General features: G+C 30.7%; 1 long non-coding RNA gene across 1 annotated transcript; it reads right to left on the bottom strand.

The window, feature by feature from the left end:
* Positions 1–467: 467 nt before the first annotated feature.
* Positions 468–3743, bottom strand: LOC138313564 (uncharacterized). Its single transcript, XR_011207228.1, has 5 exons — positions 3450–3743; positions 1819–2029; positions 1583–1688; positions 1204–1338; positions 468–610 (listed from the first exon to the last, which is right to left on the bottom strand). It is a non-coding gene; the product is annotated as an uncharacterized lncRNA (long non-coding RNA).
* Between the last annotated feature and the right edge of the window lie 3175 nt (positions 3744–6918).

The raw sequence follows: 6918 nt of genomic DNA, 5'->3' as shown, positions 1-6918 counted from the left end.
TGAACATACTTACCAGCACCGCTAATATGCAGAAGGTACTTTTCACCAATGACAACTTTGGGTGGTGTTTTTGCGTCATTAAGACCAGTTATCTTAATTTTTAGCTCAATGTTTTCGGTTGCTAAGAAAGGTGTTGGCGTAACACTGAAACAATAAAGAAAAGTAAATACCAAAGTTTTGGTTTGATTAGTTTAACGTCCTATTAACAGCCAGGGTCATTTAAGAACGTGCCAGGTTTGTTGGTGGAGGAAAGCCGGAGTACCCGGAGAAAAAGCCACCGTCCAGCGGTCAGTACCTGGCAACTGCCCCACATGGGATTCGAACTCGCGACCCAGAGGTGGAGGGCATGTGGTAATATGTCGGTACATCTTAACCACTCGGCCACCGCGATACCAAAGGTGCACGACATCAATACGTAATACGTTATCAGGAGGGGTAAAAAAAACATGATATTTACCTTCCCGGGAAAAATCAATGTTGCGGTGTAAGTAGCACCATTGGATGCACGATCGCATTTTAAAGAAATTACATCTTCCTTTGCATCCCTTGATATCACTATTGGTGTAGGAGTAGAGGTAAGACTATACAGAGTAACATTTACTGCTTCTCCCTGTAATAACAGTAGTGTTTTAAAGTATCAATATTGTTTGAGGAAAAAAGGAACCAATACCAAGTGCAAACAATAAAAAACAATTAGCTTAAAGATATCAGTTTGATATCAAATTACACATCGGAAACATAAGTTGTAAAATACACAATTAAGCGTATGCATATACAAACAATTGAAACAAGATCGTAATGATAAATGAATAAGAAGTAAAGCTATAATGGGAATTGTGGAACTCTAATATTTGACGTAGACATAAATGGTTCCAACATAAAATATGAATAGAATATGACGTAAAATTTGAAAAGTGGCGTTACATCAAAACTTTATTACATCTAGAGTATACAGATACACATATGGCTAATATGTAAGTTGACGTGCGTTAGGGAAAACTAAAAATTACCCAGTACTTAGCTCAGTGACTAATGTTATGGATACGTTTACTGTTTATCCGTTTGCGTCATTTGTTTAATTAAGTATATAAGTAGTTAAGATTTGCAATGTTAGTTTTTTAGGTGTTTATCAATATTGCCTTAAAAACTTGAAAATATTAAATACATATTTCGCGATAAAACTTTCAATCTGAAACAACTTACCAAATCACAACCTGTTACTGTAATAACCTTGGCAACATTGTTAACGGAAGTAGTCCCACAATCAGATGCTGCGGTTTTGACCCAATCATGTATACCGGTGTAGTTGTAGGTTAATGTTTCCACTAGAATCGCACACTAATTAAATAGAAAACAAATACTGCAGAAATATCTTTGTATATATATATATGTGTTACAAAATCCATTAGAGTAATATTTGTAATGGCTACACTTCAACGTTATGATGATTGAGAAATAGATGATTAGAATGAATCTTTATAGAGCAAACAAGGAACATTTACCAACGATTTACTTTCTTAAAAATGTAGGAAACTCTGCCTTAATTATACTCCTATTTTCCAAATATTTTTGTGGGAGGTACCTAGCGGGTTTGGTGTCGGATTCACTGCTGATGTACCATAGGCAATGTACAAGCAAACGAGAAGTTCCAACATGAGCATGATTTTCTTATGGAATTCGTCAAAAACCTGTAAAGGAAATATAAACATTTATGAGCAAAATGTTTAAGTCATGGAAATGAATAACGAATATAATGATTATGAATAAACAGCCAAGACCAAAATGTTATGTAATAAACGATCCTACATGATATCATACCTATTGACGCCAAGCGGATTGTAGAATTCTAGATTGTCTTTTGATACCTTTGTAGTATCTGAAGCTTGATGAGCTTCAACAGGCGTTTCGTTCCTAGTTTTTATCACAGGTGTTATTAGTTTATGTGTAACATATAACACGTGACACGGTGTTTTTCCCACGTTCGACGAAGGCAAGTCTTTTTTTGTCTTGTGTCGTAATGAATAATGATCTATATTCGAACAGACGATAAACCATATAAATGATAAGATTTTGGTGCAAAACTTATAATGATTTACACAAATATGTCTTCAAACAGATGATGCAAACTTGTTTTTACTCTAATTGATTTTTGGTGCGCACTTTAAGTATATTTTGATAAATGCCTAACTTACAAGAAGAAAAATATCCAAAGATATCATTTTAAGTTCTAATTACATGTCATCAACGAATGGTTGTTAAATGCTGTACCACATAACTGTTATTGCTTAGAGTATTTTGAAATATAATTCCGAGGACAATGTTGTCTGACCATTGTTTTTCATATCTATGATTACTGGATCAGACGCATCTATTAGTACTTATAATATATAACAATGACAGCAAATATACTCACATTTAACGCCTTTTTATGGATAAGCAGTTCTAATTCAGAGGGAGGCAGAATTAAGTTGGTTCCAAGTTCCGAGTTCCATTTAAGTAAAACGGAACTCGGAACCAGTTTCGAGTTCCGTTTAATGATTTTGTTTTTTGAAAGAAAATTAAAGAAATTCAGTTTATGTGATTGGAACATATTACAAATGTTGTCTGTTGTGTTTTGTTATGGATCATTTGTGGTAGGGTCAGTTTAAATACTTAAACGGAACTCGGATCTGGTTCCGAGTTCCGTTTTGCTGAAACGGAACTCGGAGCTCGGAACCAATTTCAGCCTCCCTCTAATTCATAACCGTCGCAGTTCTAATCTTATGAGTTGCTATTTCTTACGTTTTAACGAATTAATAAAGGCAACAAAACGTTCTTAAGAGAAGATCACTACCGATATATCGTAGGCAAAATCTTAAGTTCACAACATGACATAGATCATACTAATATCTTTGTGCTTTTCAAATGATTTTAAGTTAAAAAAAATCATAATGAGGTGTCCTCCTTGTTTCATTAAAAGAATTTGCAGTGGTCGAAATTTATCTATTTTACTGAAAATTATATACTAGTAACACTCAATGGATTATGAAAACGCAATATAGATGAAGGTATTTTGTATTTTATTTTGAATCGAAAACCGTCATAAGGAAAAGTCTCATTGAAATTGCATTATTAACATGATGATCTCCGTGGCTTTATTTCACAATTATTAAAGAAAATTCACGAGATAATATTGTGATACGTTTATGTCGCCAGATACATCTGCTCCTGAATCTGACTGAACCATAGAGGCTTCAGCAAAAAATAATATGCCATTTGTTTCATTTTCTAAAAAAATGGTAATACAAGCTACAACTATATAAAAAATATCTAAACCTATCAAATTCTCATAATAATTTGCGAATATTATAAATATGTCTTCATCACACTTATATTAACTACAATATAAAAAATGCAATATGATTTAAATCAATTTAAATAGATATACTAGAGTGAATATGATATCCTACCAGTGGACGTCAACCTGTAGGTATAAATACCGTGTTTATATGCTGTCTTCTGATAAGACGGTTCCTCCTACCTGAAACACATCATTGATTGGTATATTCTGTATCATATATTGTAGGCTACAAAGAAATACAAAGAAGTATTCATGAGATAAAATGTTGGGAAAACATCCATGTGAAACCTTCAAACGGATCACAAGTGTTTCATGTGGTTAGTGAAACATCAACATCGCATTCAAAATGATAGCCTTATAATGATTAATATCGGAATGCACGGTCTTTTCTTCTTGTGAAGCAGCGGGACAAGTATCTCAAAGTGATAGGCTTATCATTTCGTTAAATGGAAATGTGATCATTCTGATAGTTTTCACATGAATTCTAATGCATTAACTGATCTAAAAATGTATACAGGTAGTTTTCTTTACGGCCTATATCTCGTGCATTTACCGGGATTTCAGTTGGACGACTACATCAATTTATGTACTAGTTTTATTCCTTATTTTACAATACATTTCAGAATTACTCTTGTCATTTAATTCTCTTTATATTTGTTAACTGACATATGTAAGAGTGACCCAATCGTTCTCTATTAGTGAAATTTTAAAAATAATGAATATCGAATCAACCAAGCTCGAATAAATTCACCTTTTAATTCTTATGTTGATATATGATTTACTCTGAGGGATATTTCTAAACTATGGGACATTGTCGGAATAATTACATCATTGAAAGTCATTATGATCAGCCGTTAATTCACAATTAGGGATAAAATAATTATGGACTAAAAGTGGATTGTTAACTTGACGATAGTGGTCATTTTTCGAGCAGGATAGGGGTTCTGGTAAATTCAATTTTGTTATAAGGTTAAGAATTCTAATAAGTGTTAATTGAAATGATACTGTACCCCTACATTTTGTAAATTTGCACATATTTCAATAATTTTTTAAACTTAACGTTTAATCATTACAGGTATTTTGACAATTCATTTAATGAATTATTAATGACTTCACATCGGTAATTTCAAAATGTGTTTATTTTAATTTGTCATATTGAACGTATTGCAATACATATTGATATTTGAAACTGACCTTGCAAACATCAAACCACCATGCAATAATTGGAACATAATATCTGTTAAAAAGAATGTTCTGTTCAATTGCGTTTATATTGAAACGCTTTTTTTTGGATCATTTAGAACATATTAGAGTGTAATGTTTCAGAATAAATGGAGTTTTAACTTAGATTATCATTTACAAATCCCTTTAAAACAGTACGATGGGATTTTTGATATATATTTTTTATACTACTTTAATGTAATAAAGAGTTTGTTGCATTTAATACTAAGCCGTATGTAAATTTAGGAACCATTTTAGAAGTGTTTAGTTTTATTATTTTACATTGAAACTCCTTCTTTAATAGTTTAAAATAAGTTCAAATATAAAGGCAATCTGACAATCGGTTCAACCATTTTGATGAAATTCATAACATAACAAATTCGTAATGTTTATGACGATATTGATGCTTTTAATAACAATTTGTTTTCCAATTTGTATTTGTTTTAAAATTCCTTTTCGTGAAATGTTGCATGTAAACGGTTAAAAACATTTTGTCACAAAACTATTACAATTATCTACGGTGGAAATTATGGGGGTGCATTTTACATGTTTCATATTCAGACTATTGATTATTTACTTATACTGGTTTGTCTTTTAAACATAATGTTTCAATTCCAAGTATCTTTATAACTCTAAAATTCGTTATGACGTTTGATATCAATTGTGCAGCTGATCATTCGATCTGCATTAGATGGTGGAATATATTTAAACTGTAACAAACATGTTGGAATGCACTGGGAATTGATCGTTATTTGTGCTGTGCTATTCAATGATTTAATAACACATTCCATCGAAATTATTCATTAAAAGCACATTGTCTACATGTTTTATTTCTTTAAAAAATTTTGGCATGACGCCTCGTTGGTTTAGAATTCTACTTTTGGAACTTATGTATTTGTTATCTTTGGTGCCACTAAAATTCATCATACTTATACTTTTGGAAATTTTATACAACATTTCAATTGTACACATGTTGATACATGTCAAGATGAGAAAACTATTTAACGATTAAAAATGATTTTGGTGTTGTACAGTATGTTCGACAAAAAACACAATAACTTCATAATTTTATAACAGTGAGTAAATTTATAAAAATTTGAATTAAGTTATTTAATAGACCTGATAGTTCGTTATTTTTGCACTTTTATAAACACAAAATATTGAATTAACCTATGCATAGCTTGTTGCAGATGTCATAGGAATTCTATTGATTTGTATTAATAATTGTCACTGATGGCACGCATAATGGACAGCTTTGGAAAATGTGACATGGATATACAATTCTTTAAAAAAGATTAGTTAACCACACCAATTTCATGGCATTCGAACATTCGAAATATGTTTCTAATTTGAAGTGTTTGACATGTGGACTTTAATAGTAACGTAATATGCACTCAATCATTACATTCGGATCAGTGTATTTATTTAACATAAATCGTCTATATTTTAATGTTCTACGTGAAAAACTCGATATTGACATGATTCTTTGAAGTGATGTTACTTTAAAAATTACTACTGACTTTTAAATATTGTACTAGCTTTATTCGTCCTTACATTCATATTTTTATAACAAAATTGTTTTGAATTGTTTGAAAACGGGAATCCAAACAACTTATTCAGTTATGAAGGCATATTTATATGATTATCTTTCCAATGACAACATAAAGTGTAAATAACTAATAGGATAACGTATTTTGTAAAATTGCACTAGAATTAAACAATTCGAGAATAATGATTTTATACACTTCTTGATGCAGATTTATTATGAATGTTGTTTCTATTGCATTACAAACGTGATTTCAACATTATGAACTTACAATGAATAACTTCATAAATTCGGACATTTTGAATGATTTTACCCATTTATTTTAACGTATTATTTAATACGTAACATTATAACATGAACTTCTTCATGTTGCATTAATAAACCATAACATTTATATAAATGAATTTTACTAACTAATGGTTTTCAAAATGTTGTAAATCATAGCAACGCTCGACATTTTGACAAGAATACATATACATTTAAATTACACTTGTATTTGTAAGGATTTTGAACTTGATAAAAGTTGGATTATGAAATTCAGAAATATTTATCTTCAACTTAAATACGACATTATTAAATCAAAATGTTTGTGAAATTGTAAATACAGAACTTTTGAATATGCTCGAAATACGACATTTCACTACATTGTAGTGAACTGTATTGCTAAACTGTCGAATTTTGAACAACTATGACTTTTGAATTATGTAATGTCCAAATTCGACATACCATAATATGGAAAATTTATATATTGATCAAACGAAACGGACTTTTGAATGTTGTGCAGTTGGGATATTTGCGAATTCGACAAAAT

This window comes from Argopecten irradians, unplaced genomic scaffold (assembly GCF_041381155.1).
Source record: "Argopecten irradians isolate NY unplaced genomic scaffold, Ai_NY scaffold_0746, whole genome shotgun sequence".
Classification (NCBI taxonomy): Eukaryota; Metazoa; Mollusca; class Bivalvia; order Pectinida; family Pectinidae; genus Argopecten; species Argopecten irradians.
The sequence above is the reverse complement of the archived record's forward strand: the minus strand, read 5'-3'. Positions and strand labels throughout refer to the sequence as shown.